This window comes from Strix aluco, chromosome 2 (assembly GCF_031877795.1).
Source record: "Strix aluco isolate bStrAlu1 chromosome 2, bStrAlu1.hap1, whole genome shotgun sequence".
In the NCBI taxonomy this organism is placed as follows: domain Eukaryota; kingdom Metazoa; phylum Chordata; class Aves; order Strigiformes; family Strigidae; genus Strix; species Strix aluco.
In genome coordinates, this window is record NC_133932.1 from 137,926,760 (window position 1) to 137,942,298 (window position 15,539).

The 15,539-nt window shown below is 59.7% G+C and overlaps 1 protein-coding gene across 1 annotated transcript in view; it reads right to left on the reverse strand.

The window, feature by feature from the left end:
- Window positions 1-1,223, reverse strand: part of LOC141919976 (hemoglobin subunit rho) — a 118,228-nt gene extending 117,005 nt beyond the window's left edge. Inside the window, exon 1 of the mRNA XM_074816640.1 lies at window positions 1,219-1,223. The gene's annotated coding sequence lies outside the window, so the exon portion shown is untranslated. The remainder of the gene's footprint in view (window positions 1-1,218) is intronic.
- Between the last annotated feature and the right edge of the window lie 14,316 nt (window positions 1,224-15,539).

The window sequence follows — 15,539 nt, forward strand, 5'->3', positions numbered from 1 at the left end:
TCGCTGCCCGCTCTGCCCACCCCGAGCCACCGCGTCCCGGCAGAGGCCCGCAGCCGTACAGCACACGCGGGACGTGCCGCTGCTGCGCTGCGAACGCGGGGCTGAAACAAGGCGCTCGGCTTCCCCCCACCCGGGGACGCTTCCCCCCACTGGCCCGTTTCCAGCCGCCCCCCCTGCAGCCGCTGTCTCCAGTGCCATGGACACCCCAGAGCCAGCGGACGGGTGTCCCCAAGACACACACCCAGAGCATCCCCCCGCCACGTCCCGCATCCCCCCGCCAGCACGGGCACACGTTCCCTGCTGGGGGGACGCAGGGGGGTCCTTGGGCGCTGCCCCAGCGCCTCTGGGGGCCAGGAGCGAGGACGGGATTCCAGAAATAGAGGATGTCACCAGGAGGAGCAGCACGCTGGGGGGCCCCTGCTCTCCCAGGCGCTGAGGCACACACGGGCGACTTCTCCGGGGCTGGTCGGAGGAAGAGGAGCGTGGGCTCGATGGGCGACGAGCCCGCAAAGCTCATCAGGGCGCCCCAGCCTGCGCAGAAGAGCTGAGGGACCAGAGAAACGCCGAGCGCTGGGGAGAGTGAACTCTAGAGGTCTCTGCCAGGCAAGAAATGCCGCGGCCCTGCAGCCCCGACAGCCGGCAGCTGCGGGGCCCGGGGGGCATCGTCCGTGCTGGGGGTGCCAGGGGGTCCAGCGGGACCCTGCGCTGCGAGGGCGACCGCGGGAGGAGGGGGCAAGGGGTGCTCAGCAGCGCGGCACGGAGCGGGGACGGGAGCCCAGGGTGCCCGTCTGTCCGCCGGGACGTGAGGGGTGAGCGAGGCACCTCCTGACACAGCCCCTCGCCGACATCCCCAGTCGTCCTCTCGCGTTTACCCCACAGCTGGAGCGAGCTTGGGCTTTATCAGAGGTTTAGGAAGTACCCAAACACGCCCGTCGGCTGCTCCCCGTGCCCGTCCCCCCTCCCAAACGGGGAGGCTCACGCGTCTGTGCGCATGTAACGTGGAAGGTCTGCATGTGGCTGAACGGTTGAACCCTCCCTGGAGAAGCTGCCTGTGCAAAACCCACGTCTCTGCAGCCTCTCGGGCCTCTCCCAGGGCTGTGGCCACCCAGGGGGGCACAAAACCTGCACAGCAGCACCGGTCCAGTCTCTGCATAAAGGCAAAAGCAGAGAGGCTGTGAGCAGAAAACGAGGTCTGAGGGGAGTAAAGGAAGCGGCGACGTGGCGTGTGGGGGCGATCCCAGCTGCCCCCCGCACCGAGCACACTCTGTTCAAGCACGTTGCTGCCGTCCCCACTCTGCCCCATCTCGGGGCAAAGACCAGCTCATCGCCCGGGGACGGTGGTGACAGGAGCCAGACGTGATGGGGGGACAGGTCGGGCTTGGCACCATCCACAGTCCCTGCCCCGAGCAGCATCACCTGCTGCTTTCCCAGGCTGAGCTCAACCGACTCCCACCGCAGTCACACCAACGCAGCCGCCGTACCGTTGTCTCCAAGGTTTTTCTAATCATTTTTATTTATTGCACAGGCCCTTTTCCTCCCAGCACCTGCGATGTGCAAGGAAGGGACTTTCCCCTCCCTCCCCGTGGCACCTGAGTACAGAAAACCTGACATCAGGCCTGGATTAACCTCGCCGTGGCTCAGCCCCATCTCCAGAGAGCAGCGCCGGGCTGATGCTCGCGCTTTTGCAGTCTCTCTGCCCCGACCATGCTCGGGGCCACACACAGGGCTGCCAGAGGAAGATTTGCACTGGTGGAGGGTGCTCCCACCCCCCGCGGACGGAGCTCCTCGTGCCTGAGCGCACGCCGACACGTCCCTGCTGTGGGCTGGTGGCCCTGGCTGCTCCCCACCTTCAAAGAACCGGTCAGCAGGACCCAAAACCCTTCTGGCACTGCCTGCAGGGGTGCAGCTTCCCCGGGGTGGGCACCAGGGGTTGGACGGGCACCAGATGATCAGGCCCAGTCAGCATGGGTTTATGAAAGGCAGGTCCTGCCTGACAAACCTGATCTCCTTCTACAACAGGGCGACCTGCTTATTGGGTGAGGGAAAGGCTGTGGATGTTGTTTACCTTGACTTCAGTAAGGCCTTTGACACCGTTTCCCACAGCATTCTCCTGGTGAAACTGGCTGCTCGAGGCTTAGATGATCGCACGCTTTGCTGGGTGAAAAACTGGCTGGATGGCCGGGCCCAAAGTGTGGTGGGGAATGGAGTTAAATCCGATTGGCGGCCGGTCATGAAGTGGTGTCCCCCAGGGCTGGGTTTTGGGGCCACTCCTGTTGAACATCTTTATTGATGACCTAGACGAGGGGATCGAGTGCACCCTCAGTCAGTTTGCAGATGACACCCAGTTGGGTGGGAGTGTTGATGTGCTCGAGGGTAGGGAGGCTCTGCAGAGAGATCTGGCCAGGCTGGAGCGATGGGCTGAGGCCAACTGGGGGAGTTTCACTAAGGCCAAATGCCGGGTGCTGCACTTGGGCCACAACAACCCCCAGCAGCGCTACAGGCTTGGGGAGGAGTGGCTGGAGAGCTGCCAGTCAGAGAGGGACCTGGGGGGATTGACTGATAATGAGCCAGCAGTGTGCCCAGGTGGCCAAGAAGGCCAATGGCATCCTGGCTTGTATCAGCACTAGCGTGGCCAGCAGGGACAGGGAAGGGATCTGACCCCTGTACTCGGCACTGGTGAGGCCGCCCCTCGATTCCTGGGTTCAGTTTTGGGCCCCTCACTCCAAAAAGGCCATTGAATGACTCGAGCGTGTCCAGAGAAGGGCAACGGAGCTGGTGCAGGGTCTGGAGCACAGGTGTGATGGGGAGCGGCTGAGGGAACTGGGGGGGTTTAGTGTGGAGAAGAGGAGGCTGAGGGGAGACCTCATGGCCCTCTGCAACTCCCTGAGAGGAGGGTGCAGAGAGGGGGGATGAGTCTCTTGAGCCAAGGAACCAGCGGCAGGCCAAGAGGGAATGGCCTCAAGCTGTGCCAGGGCAGGGTCAGACTGGCTCTTAGGAAGGATTTCTTTGCAGAAGGGGTTGTTGGGCGTTGGAATGGGCTGCCCAGGGCAGGGGGGGAGTCCCCATCCCTGGAGGGGTTGAAGAGTCGGGCTGACCCAGCGCTGAGGAATCTGGTGGAGTTGGGAATGGTCAGGGTGAAGTTCATGGTTGGACTGGAGGAGCTTCAAGGGCTTTTCCAACCTCGATTGTGTGAAACGCTCAGTTGCCAATTATCCATAGCTCAGACAGGATGCGGTGTGAAGCACTCACTCTTTATTACGTTCTTGCAAGACCGGGCGCCCCCATCAAGTGGACGCGCCTACCAGCCATCATGCAATGGTTTATATCCCTTTCTCCCAACCGCCAGTTCCCTCCCCTGATTCCTCATTGGCTGAGTACTACAGGGTGCACAGACTTCCCGAACCGCCTACTGATACGCCCCTTCATGTATGTGTTCATATGTCGCATGTTCATGGAAATGAACCTTGGCTTTCTCCAGGGCGGAGAAGTTAATATGCATGAGCTCATCACGCAAGCCTACTAAGATGGAAAAGTTCGCCCCAAGTCTTTCGGTATCTGCATCCATCTAAAGCCAGTTCCAAGTACTGGGTCATCACAGTTGACAAAAAGACCACTTGCCTTCTAGCCCTAGGCCAGGGATTTCAATGGTTGTAAATTGGTCTCATTGATTGGTTTAGTGAATCGCTCCTGCCCTTCCCTTCAGGCTTATCATGCGAAAACAACATTCTTTCCCTTACATCGATGATTCTGGGATTCTGTGAAGCCCTTCCCACAGAAGCAGCAGCCACCAGGCACTTTGTCCGTGCATCCTGCCCGCGGCTGGCTGGGCTCGGGGGTGCGGCTGGGACCCAGCGTGGCTGCGCTGGCGCAGGATGAGGCCACCCGGGAGCTGAGCGTGTGGCAGCGGAACCGGCGCTCCTGAGGGTGGCACAGCCGGTGCAATGCCAGCTCCAAGTGGCAGCAGAAGGTCCTCCTGCACTGGGAACACTGGGATGCTCCTTGGTGTGGGTGCGCCGGTGGCTCTGCAGGGAGGGGTGCAAGCAAACCCCCCCCCCAGCACCAGCCATCGCAGCGCTGAAGCTGCCCCAGCTGTGGGCACGTTCACATCAGCTCTCCGGGGGTGTCCTGCCCACACCCTGAGTGTGGAAATGTCCCCCCAGGCAGCCCCCACCTGCACCCCCTTCTCCAGCAGGGAGGCTGAAGGGAGGGGCTGTAAAACCCACACGGACACGGGGTACTGAGCTCGGAAGCGAGCGGAGTTGTGGTTTGGTTTCCACAGAAATGGTGTCTGAGCAGATTTCAGCAGAAATCGGCCGCAGCGACTCTCCCGAAAGTCGCCTTTGTGGATCAGCTCCTGGCTCCGGTGCCGGGCTTTGTTCCTCTGACTTTCATTTCGCCTTCAAAACCCGAGCACTAAAAGTTCCGTGAGGAGATCAGAGACACACAGAGCTGAACTCTGCATCGACCAAGTTGGGTTTATTTGTTTTTCTCCTGCTTCTCTTTCAGGGCGGGGGGAAATGTCTCACACCAGAAACAGGCTCAGGAGGAACCCTCCTGCCTCCAGCTTCAAGGCTGTGGCCAGGCTCAGCCATCCCAGCAGGGAAAAATTAAATCCTCCCTTGGTTCTTGTCCAAATGCACAATGTTTGTTTTGTGTTTGTCTTTTCAACTACAGAACCTCACCGAGCGATGGCCAGTATATATTTAACCTTTAAGTGTTTTCTCCCGGGAAGAAAAGCACAGAGAGTGCAGGGACACAGAACACGATGCTCGCAGTAACGGCTCAGTGGCAAACACTGCACATCCCCGAGGTCAAGAGAACAAGGATGCGGAGAAGCAGCAGAGCTGATGCTCAAGAGCTGTTGTTTTTGCTCCCAAACCGTCTTCCCTCTGGGCGAGCTTTGCCTGCCACAGGGGGATCTCGCACGGCGGAGCCCCGAGGTGTTGGGCTGGGGGGGCAGGACCGCCACCAGCAAAGGCTCAGCTTTATTTCCTGGCCTCTCCCCTCACACGCTGCCACGACACATTTATCACCCCCGTGTACCACGAGTGGCCGCGTGCCCAGCCCTCCAGCCTCCAGCCCCTGGGGCTCCTGGCCCTCCATCCAGACCATCCCTCGGTCACTAATTACCACTAATTACCTCTGCTGAGCAGGTACAGAGTTTCCCCCCCACGCCATGCGGAGGCTCTTCACTGCAGCCAAAGCAACGCGGTCACATCCAGGGGGCGCGGGTGCAGCGGGGGCCGTTCCCAAAAAACACTGGGGATATGGTAAAGTCACGAAACTGGGGAAGAACGAGGGGACAATTGGCATCACATCAAGACAGGAGGGCGCTGGGTACACCTCGGTGAGTTGCCCTGATGCCCTCCGGAGGAGGAACACGGGCGTCAGGAATAATCCCCTGGCTGACCCCTCGCGCTTATGGCAAGGCACGGGGAGGCTGGGGAGGGCTCGGCTGGAGAAGGGAGCTCAGGGGGGTGCTGCGCATCGCCCACGGCGACGGCACGCAGCGACTCGCGCAACTGTCAACCTGACAGCAAAAAGGAAGGGCTGGAAGCAGCAAAGCCTGAAGGCTCGGAGGACCAAGCAGCTCCCGAGCAGCGGCTGAGCCTCACACGGAGCTCAGAATCCGGTGGCGTCGCCCATGAAGCTGCTCAGCACCACCTCCAGCATGAAAACGGGACATTCCACCTCTCCCAGGGAAGAGAGAGGAGCGGGGGCTCCCTGGGAAGCTGCTCCAGGCAGGCATGTCACAGCAACTGGGAAATATGGGGAGGAGGGCACTGGGAGGCCATGCCAGCCTGCATTTAAATAAATAACTAAATAACCAAATAACTAAATAACCGACTGCTTTGTGCAGAAGCAGCGGGACGCTCTCCCTGCCAGAGCCGCGGTGAAGCAGCGTGGGGGCCGGACAACCTCCCGTAGATGCGGGGGATGAGCAGAGCAGCGCGGCAAGAGCTTCCCGCGGGCAGCGGCCGCAGGCAGCCGGCAGAGAGGAGCTGCCCCAGCACGTGGAGGACCCCGCGGGACCCAGCGTGATGGCTGTGCTCCCCCCACGCCCGGGGGTCAGGCTGACACGAGGACTTTTCTGTGCGTTAGACATTTGCTGGGCACGCCATCTCACCGGCGGCTTCTCTGGGGCCGAGGAGTGCCCGGGCTGTGCTGGCGCCATGTCCAGGGCATGGGGGGGTCCAGCTGGGGAAATCCTCTCCCCAAAACCACCAGTGGAGCCCCAGCCCCCTCCCATGGGAAGGCACAGCAGGCACGACCCCCGCACGGGCAGCACGTCACACCCTACGGAAACAAGGGCTTGGGCGAGGCGTCGTGTGCTCTCGTTTGGGGCGCTTTAAGTCAAGAACAGGTTTCACTTCCTTATGTTAAGACTTTCTTTTCTGACCAAAACATAAAAAATACTTGAGACTTAATAAGGACAAAACATGTTTCCTCAGATGGGAAGTAATCACTATTAACAGCATCATTATCGCTGCTGAGCTATCCCTGGGCACAGCTGGAGCTCGCTAAAAGCACTCAGGCACCAGCGCCTTCAAAAGCAACAGGGATTAACCAGCCTTTCAGATGACACCGCTGCTGAAATCTCCGGCCACGGCTCATTGCTCTTTGCAGGCTGATCCTCCTTGTTCTTTGTTATGGTATCTGGCCAGACAAAGCTTTGAATCCATTTACATGGACAAAGCATTCCTTCCACGCAGTTAATTTTAGCAACCCGTTTTCCATTGTCATTGTCCAAACTGATTGCAGTAAAACGGCAAAAAAAAATCCCCGGGCAGTGAGGATGTCACATTCTGGCGTCCTTCTCTTCTCCGTGGGGCTGGGCAAGCGCCACGCTCACGCTCTGCATGGGCAACCTCACCCACGCTGCTCACTGCAGGCTCAGACTCTGGCTGGCGTCTTCCAGAGCATGGATGGTCCAACACGTGGATGGTCCGACACATGGATGGTCCAATGCGTGGATGGTCCGACACATGGATGGTCCAATGCGTGGATGGTCCAACGCATGGATGGTCCAACATGTGGATGGTCCAATGCATGGATGGCCCAACACACGGATGGTCCAACGCGTGGATGGTCCAACATGTGGATGGTCCAATGCGTAGATGGTCCAAGGTGTGGATGGTCCAACATGATCCAGCAGCTCATGTAGCCACTGCTCCCCAATTCCAGGACAGACACAGAGAACCTGCCCCCAAGGCAGAGGGAAAGGCTGTGAAGGAGTGCGTCTTCATACCAGAGCGAGAATCACCAAAACGGAGAGCGCTGGGCATAGAAAACGCTCGGGCAGGGCAGGCTGGAGGGCAGGAGATGCTCCCTCCTTCGCCCTGCAGATTGGGGGGGGCCGTGGCTCATGTTTCTGTGCAGCCGCTGCTCGCTGGGATTGTCCTGCTCTGCCTGTCAGGAGCCTTCGAGACCCCTTAATGACCAGGATCATTCACGTGGGTGATCCTTGACCCTGGTCAGAGCCCAGACGTGAGAGTCACAGGCTGGAGGCTGCGCCCGTCGCTGTTTCACCAACCTCTTTGGTTTTCACTCCCTGAGTGATGGGGTTTAGCGCAGGGCAACAGCCACATCGACAGCAGCCCGGAGAGTGCGGGCGGGGGGGACGCTGCGGCCACCAAACTGGCGGGTGCAAAAGGAGAAAATGTTGGCGGTTTGGCAGCATCAAAATGATGCCAGGGTGGGAGCGCCGGTGGTGATCACCCAGAGATGGGCACCTGGCGGGGCTGGAAGACCCTGAGAATGAGGCCGCAAGAGACGGCGATAATCCCCGCTGGCAGCAGGGCAACTGTCCAACCACCTGTGACCTTGACCCCTCTGCTCGCACGGGCCAGCCCAACAACACCCAGGAACAAGGGATAACACGGCTTCTGCAGCCTCTGGAGGAGAAAAACGAAGGGGAGGATGATGCAGAGGCTGCCGGCAAAGCTGCCTCCGTGGGACTGTGCGTGCCTCTGGGGATCGCAGGTGACAACATCCCCATCAAACGCCGTGGGCAGCAAAATCGCTGACTCGGCAACAAAAGTAAAATGAACAAGAAGCTCCGGGGCAAGGCAGACACCCAAAGAAACAGGTCCAGAGAACAGCCAATGGCCTGGGTGCCGTGGAGGTCGGTGACAGCGACTCTGCTGTTGCTAAGGCAGAAAGGAAAAGGTACGTTGGCCTGGGGAGGCCTCACTGTCCTGATATGATAAAGAACGAGACAAAGCTGCCCAAAAATGCGATAACAAACATGGAAATGCAGGGGAGAGAAGCCCAGAGGTGAGACCTCTCCGTGTCCAGGAGTCCAACAAGGATGAACATTTCTGGTCCGAAGCCGCTGTGATTGACAGCTGCCATAGGGGTCTTTGATCTTCTATATAAAAACACCTAAAAAAGTAAAGCACAGCACAAGAGAAGCCACAAATGCCAGCAGAGCTCAGCAGCACCCGCTGGGGTGAGCTCCTCTCTGCTGGAGCCAGCCCAGGCTCTGGCGGTCCCACCAGAAGCCCGCCGTGATGTGAAGCTGTGCCCAGCTGGACCTGGACTGGTCTCGTACGGCAGCTTTTCCACCCCTCAGTCCTGGCGCTGATGAGGGAGGGGGAAGCTGGAAGCCGCTGGATCCATTCCAGGTCGCTGGTTTCTGGTGGAGAAAACCAGAAACCTGAGGGTTAGTCTTTCTCTCTGTCCAAGTGGGTTAACCCCGGGAGAAGGGACGTTGGTGAGGAGTTGGGCTACACAGGCCCAGCCTCAGCCGGGATCCTCCTGCCCCGAGGAGGTTTGGCATGGAGGTGCCCCCGGCGCAGCACCGTGAGCCCTCCGGAGCACCCACCCCCATCCCGAAGCATCGCCTGGGACCAAACCCGGCCCGGAGAGCGGGAGCGGAGGCGAGGCGACCAGGTCTGATCCTCGGGACAGGAAGGAGCAGGCGGCTGTGGGGTCCCTGTGGCCCAGGGAGGGGAGGAGATGCAGCAATGGTCGCGTAGGCCCATTGATGAGGCGGGGGGAAAGAGGGGGAGGAAATTCAGCGACAGCCCAGCCCGCAGGATGCTGCAGCAGCAAAGTTCAGGACGACACACACAGATGGGGAGAGGGTCTTTAAGCTGGCCCTTAGGCAGAGCCTGCTTGGGCGCAGGTGACCCGGCTGACAGAGCAGAGATCATCCCCTCTTCCAGCCCGGGTGATGAAATCCAGCAGTTCCCTGCAGCCTAAACCTCCCGGAGCTCCCCGTACCTCCACGTCCCTCACTCCACAGGAGCTGGAGGCCTCTGGCTCCGGCGCGGGGGGTCCATCCTTCTGAGCTGGGGGCTGAAACCACGGCCCGCCGCTGCTGCTGCCCTTCCAGACTGGGCTGGGAGCCAGCCTGGGACCGGCTCACCATGGGGACATTTTCACCCGGCTGTACTTATCCGACTTGGATAGATTGGATCGGTGGCCAACGTCAACAGGATGAGCTTCAACAAGGCCAAGTGCCAGGTCCTGCACTTGGGCCACAACAACCCCCTGCATGGCTACAGGCTTGGGGAGGGGTGGCTGGAGCTGCCTGGAAGAGAAGGATCTGGGGGTTCTCACTGACAAGCAGCTGAACAGGAGCCAGCAGTGTGCCCAGGTGGCCAAGAAAGCCAACGGCATCCTGGCTTGTGTTAGAAATAGTGTGACCAGCAGAAGCAGGGAGGTGATAGTCCCCCTGTGCTCTGCACTGGTGAGGCCACACCTGGAGGGTTGTGTCCAGTTTTGGGCACCTCAGTACGAGAGAGATCTCGAGGGGCTGGAGCGAGTGCAGAGGAGGGCAACGAGCTGGGGAAGGGCCTGGAGAATAAATCCTGTGAGGAGCGATGGAAGGAGCTGGGACTGTTCAGTGTGAGGAGGAGAAGGTGAGGGGAGACCTCATCACTCTCTACAGCTCCCTGAAAGGACGTTGTAGAGAGGTTGGTGCTGGTCTCTTCTCCCAGGGAATTAGTGACAGAACAAGAGGGAACGGCTTTAAACTGCAACAGGGGAGGGTCAGACTGGGCATGAGGAAAAAATGTTTCCCAGCAAGAGTGGTCAGAGAGTGGAATAGGCTGCCCAGGGAGGGGGTGGAGTCCCCATCCCTGGGTGTGTTTAAGGGCCGTTTGGATGAGCTGTGGGGGGATGTGGGGTAGGGGAGAACTTTGTAGAGTCGGGCTGAGGGTTGGACTCGATGATCCCGAGGGGCTTTTCCAACCTGAAGGATTCGGTGATTCTGTGCATCCACCCCCCAGCCATGTCCTGCGTCCCCTGAAAGCCAGGCCCAGTGCAGGACACGTCACATCCGCCTCAGGAGCTGACACCCACCTAAACCAGGCGCCTGCACCACCCCATCGCTAGAACAGGCAGCATGAGGTCCCCGTCCCAGTGCTGCACCCACCACCTCCGCTGGACCCCCGTGCTCCCCTCCATGCTGCTCCAGGGCCCAGCAGCGTCCCCATCACCTCGCGCATCCACAGCCCCCCCTGGTTTTGGGGGAGACGGCTCATGCCGTGGCCATATGGAGCACGAGGGGACTCTCCAGCCCTTGCCTGGAGCAGAACGAGCGGCTGCTGTGGGGGATGGTGGTGGAAGGTCTCAGACCTCAACACATTGAGGCTGCAGGTCCCAGGAGGACGCTCAGGGCTGAGGGGACCCGCAGGGTCTTCTGCTGCTTCCAGATTCAGGCGGTTAAATGTGAATCTGTGCATCTGCCAATTATCAATATAGGTGGTGGAAGCGAATCTGTTTGCAAATCCAAATGAGCAGGGGGGAAGCGCAGAGAGGAGAAAACCGGCACAAACTATAAATGGTAATTTTGGAGTAGTAACTGCCTGCCGTGCGGAGGAAAGGCACCATCCTGCAGGTGGGAGCTGGCAGAATTTAGTGGGTCAGACAGAGCACAGAGGAAATGAGACGTTTTGCTTTGCTTTCATCACGTCAGAAATAGCTGCCTGTCGCAGAGCTGTAGCTGTCCTGCCCCATCCATCACTTGCAGCGGCCTGGGCAGCCCATCCAGGGCGAGGTGGGAGGGTCCTGAAACCCTGTGAACTTCCTACAAATCTGATGCCATCTGGTATTTTTCATTATGTGTCATCACAGTTACATTAATATGCAAGATGTAGGAGTGTTTAGACCTTGTGTCTGCTGAGAAAAATAGTTTTTCTTTGCCCTCCTGTTTTTGATCCTGAGCGTGTGTTCGACTTGCATTTCAGGCTGGGTTTTCCTTTTCGCCAGCGTTTTCTGGGATGCAGATTTTTTGGTTCCCCCTCCCTCAGCCCGACTGCGTGCCTTGGCAGGTCCCCTCCGAGCTCTCTGTGCCACACAGAGCAGAGGGCTGGCCGCGACACGTCACAGGGGAATGGAGAGCTTGATACCCCAACATGTACCAACTCCAGAGCTCGCTCGGGAGAGTCGGAGCATTCAAAGACTTTGCTGCTGAGGACCCAGATCTTCCGCCCTGTGGGGTCACGGCCATTGGCAGCTTCCCTGCAAGGGGTGCAGCCCAAATTAATCAATTCACAGATTAAGTGGAGAAAGGACTTTTCAGCCCCCCAGCCGCTCCTCCCTGTGCACCTCCAGGATGAGAAATGATTCACTCCCGCTTCTGGAAGAGAGGTACCAGCCTCCTTGAAAGAGGGATCGAGGTGACCACCTCCCCAGTGAGCTGGTACTCAGCACCCCCGAAACTTGACGGCAGCATCCTGAGGGGCTGTGAAGGTCTGTCTGTACGGAGATGAGGGTGGCGAAGAGAAAATCCCACAGGGAACGTCTCATGGCATGTGAAATGCTGTCCCGGCTTGGGCTGAATTAACTACCGCAAATATTTCCACAGCAGACATAAAATGGCAAAGAATTACCTATAATTACATGCACATGACTCACTGAAAGTGAAAGCCCTTCTTATCTGCCAGACACAGACGAAGGGCAGCAGCTTCCCAGGAGTCCGATAAAGAGCAGTTCCATCATTGGAACCCCCTCAGCCTGTTTCTGGAGGCCCCCGAGCTGCTCCTTGCTGACGGTGCCGGGCAGGACAGGGCTCCCGGGACTGAGGCAGAAGCTGCTCCGTGCCCTGGGCTGGCAGCAGCACGGAGGGGGGAAGGGGAACGTGGGACCAGGGCAGCTTCACCCCTTTGCCAGAAGGAGAAATGGCCGGGGGGTGTTGGGGACACAGTCGTGACACAGAGGGGGACGGAGACCCCGCGAGCTGCTCCCCTCAGCAGCGGGACTCTGGGGCCGGTGTGGGGCAGGGCTGGCCTGGGGGATTCCGGGGAGAACGGACATAAAAGCCCTTACGGGGTCTGTGGGCAGGGCCCGGCGTCCCCCCGAGAAGCACAGACAAGGTTCCCCCTGCAGCGACCGCGCTGGTTGTCCCTGTGCCCTCTCGGGGCCAGGCTGCAGGTCCAGGCTCCCGGTGCTGCCCGCTCACAGCAGCGCTGGAGCCTCCTCGACCTTCCAGCCAAGGCCCATTTTTTAAAAATCCCATCCTCATTTCTGCCTGAGCAAACCAGAAACCTCAGCTTGGCGCTGGGCATACGCAGAGCAGCCGGTAGAGACAAGCTAGCCGGTTTTAATTATTACCCACAAGCTGAATATATTTGCTGCTCCCCGCTGCGTGACACGGCGCCCCCCCCACCCCCGCTGAGCAGAGGTAATTTTCCGAGCACATCTGCATTTTGAGAAGATCCTTCCACGTGCCCCGCTCCTCGGAGGGGGAGAGCACTTGCTCGCAGTCCTGATAACATCCTGCCCGGCGCAGCAGTGGCCGCAGTGGTGGGGCTGGTGAAATTAGAGAGCTCATTTTTTGTTTGAGGAGCGTTTCTCTTCCGCACCCTTTAACAGCCCCAGCTGCCTCCCCGCTAGGTATTGCCAGGACGTTTCTAAACGCCACAACGTTTAGCACCCGGCATCTCTGGTCCCCTGCGCCACCCTTGCATGTCCCTCCCAGCAGCCAGCTCAGGTCACCTCCCTTCTGTCCCCAGGCCCGGCTGTGCCCGAGGGTCCCAGGTCGTGCTGGCGCACCCATTACTCTGTGTGTGGCCCTATGAGGCCCCTGCGAAAGCGTCGCTCTCTGCCCTCCCGAAGCAGGAGATGAACCGTCCACGGGAGACAGAGAGTCTGGCAAAATTATGGGAAAAAGGCCGTGAGGGAGAGTTTCACTGACCGTGGGGCGGTGCCAAGCCGTGGGACAGGCCAGTGTGCAGCGACAGCCCAGCTACGCGCCTGCGCCGAGCCCCGTCTGCTCAGGGAGGTACAAAAAAAGGCAGCGGCCTGGGAAGGTGCCCGGGCTGCACCGGGGCCCTTGCTTTTCCCTCTGACCCCACACCCAGCCCATGGCTGCTCTGCGCACAGGAGGAGAGCCCCAAGCCCCGCTGGCAGAGCGGCAGCCCCAGAAGTGACCTCCCTGTCACCGTGGGCGCTTGGCACCGTCCCAGCCACATTTCTCCCGGACACATCCCGAAGTAAGATTTCTCCTGGAGGCACAGCAAAGTCACATCTCCCTGCGCCTCCGATGCTGCCAGGCTCTGAGGTCCGAAATTCCAGAATGATCTGGGTTGGAAAAGCCCTTGAAGCTCCTCCAGTCCAACCATGAACCTCACCCTGACCGTTCCCAACTCCACCAGATCCCTCAGCGCTGGGTCAGCCCGACTCTTCAACCCCTCCAGGGATGGGGACTCCCCCCCTGCCCTGGGCAGCCCATTCCAACGCCCAACAGCCCCTTCTGCAAAGAAATCCTTCCTAAGAGCCAGTCTGAAACGCAGCACAAGAAGGGAGGGTCTCCTTCCCAGGCACCGGCCGAGCCCCGCAGAGCTTCTGAACCACCTTTCACCTGCTATTATTTAATTTCAAACTGAATTCTAGCAGCAGGACGGCTTTACCGCCTCTCGCCTTTTGTCAAGGCTGCGCTAAAACCCCCGACTCGGGAAGTTCCTCACTGCACGTCCAGGCCTCGGGGGCATCCGCGTCCACCCAGGGCTCAGCCCGGCAGTGCCCGTGGCGGCTCAGCCCCGCGGTGCCGGCGCTGCCCGGGCCGTGCTTTAAACAACCATTTTCAATATTCCTGCCTCCTCATTAGTCGATTCATCATTTTAAAACTTGCTCATCCCAACGCAATATTGACTTGTTTTTCCATTTCAAATGGCAGTTTGTTCTAAGAGTTAAAAATTTGCAGGTGCTTCTGCTGTAATTATTTCTGGTTCTGGCTGCAAGCGCCACTTGTTTTCATTTTCACTGGATCTTGTTTGCAAGACTTTAAAGAGCTTCATCTCAGCACATTATTGTTCTGGGGCTTGTTTTTATTTTTGCATTTTGAGTTTTATTCTGTTATCTGATTTTTCCCTCCCAACACTGTTCTTTTTCTGCTTCATTATCCCTGCTCATTTACAGTCAGTCCGCGTAGCTGAGGGTGATGCAGAGGAGGAACAATCCTGGGGAGCTGCAGAGGGACCCTGCCAAACCCCGAGCTCTGGAACTGCAGATGAGAGTCGATCTGCAGCAGCGTGGTGTGACGCACACAAGGGGGAACAGCCCCAAATTCACCCGCAAAACCCAGCTCTAACCCCCCAGCCTCGGGGTTCACCCTGCCCCCGTGAGCTCCCCATCCTTTTGCCCAGCTCCTTTTGCTCTCGGGGGAACGGTGGGTGCTGCGGCCAGGGAGCGCAGAGGGACGCCGGCCCCGTCGGGATGAAGGAATGAGGGACAATCCCACATCCTCGGGGAGGAGGCACCGGCCCCACACTGGGATTCGGAGCACCGAGGCGTGGGGCAGGGTCCCACGCAGCAGTGGGGCACCAGACCCTTCCTGCCCCCCCGGGCAGGTTTCCCAGGGGTGGGCCCCATCGACGCGGCCCCGCGGACCGGTGACACGGGGCTCCACGGCCACCAGCCCTGAGGCTCTAACAGAGGGGCGTGGGGACGGGACGCGAGCGGGGCAATAATTTCCATGGGATACTGGGGATACGGTGCGGGTGGTCAAGCAGCCACCCCTGCAATTAATGTCACCCCAGCCCCGGGCTGCGGCCCGACGGGGAAGCCGCTCTCAGCACCGAGCCCAGCACAGCCCAGAGACCTGCGAGACAAAGTGTCACTGACGCAGCAGTGACCGGCGAGCCCGGAGCGTGGGTTCAGACCGTGGACTCCACTGGCAACCCTGCGCCGTGGGGCCACGGGGGCTGCAGCAGCTCGGGAAGCGCCCAGAGCTGGGATCGGCCTCACGCCTCTGCCACGGTCGTGCTCTTCCCGTGGGGGCCACATCTGGCAGAGCAGAGGGATGGAGGGACCCTCGGCCTGAGCCCACGTGCTCCATCTTATGATCCAAGAATGAGAAGCCAAGATTGTAGGGACCCCTGTGAACCTTGGCCCCATCCCAACGCGCCGTGACAAGTCACTGCTCCCTGGCACAGTGGCACTGGGGGTACGGGGCTACTCCCACATCTATATCAGGGTGGCAGAGCCCAGCGGGGCTTCTCGTGGTGTCACCCTTGAAAGTGCAGGAGCTGCCCCCACGGTGGCCGCCCCACAGCTCCAAGGGGGTCACGCATGTGCCTGTCCCCAGG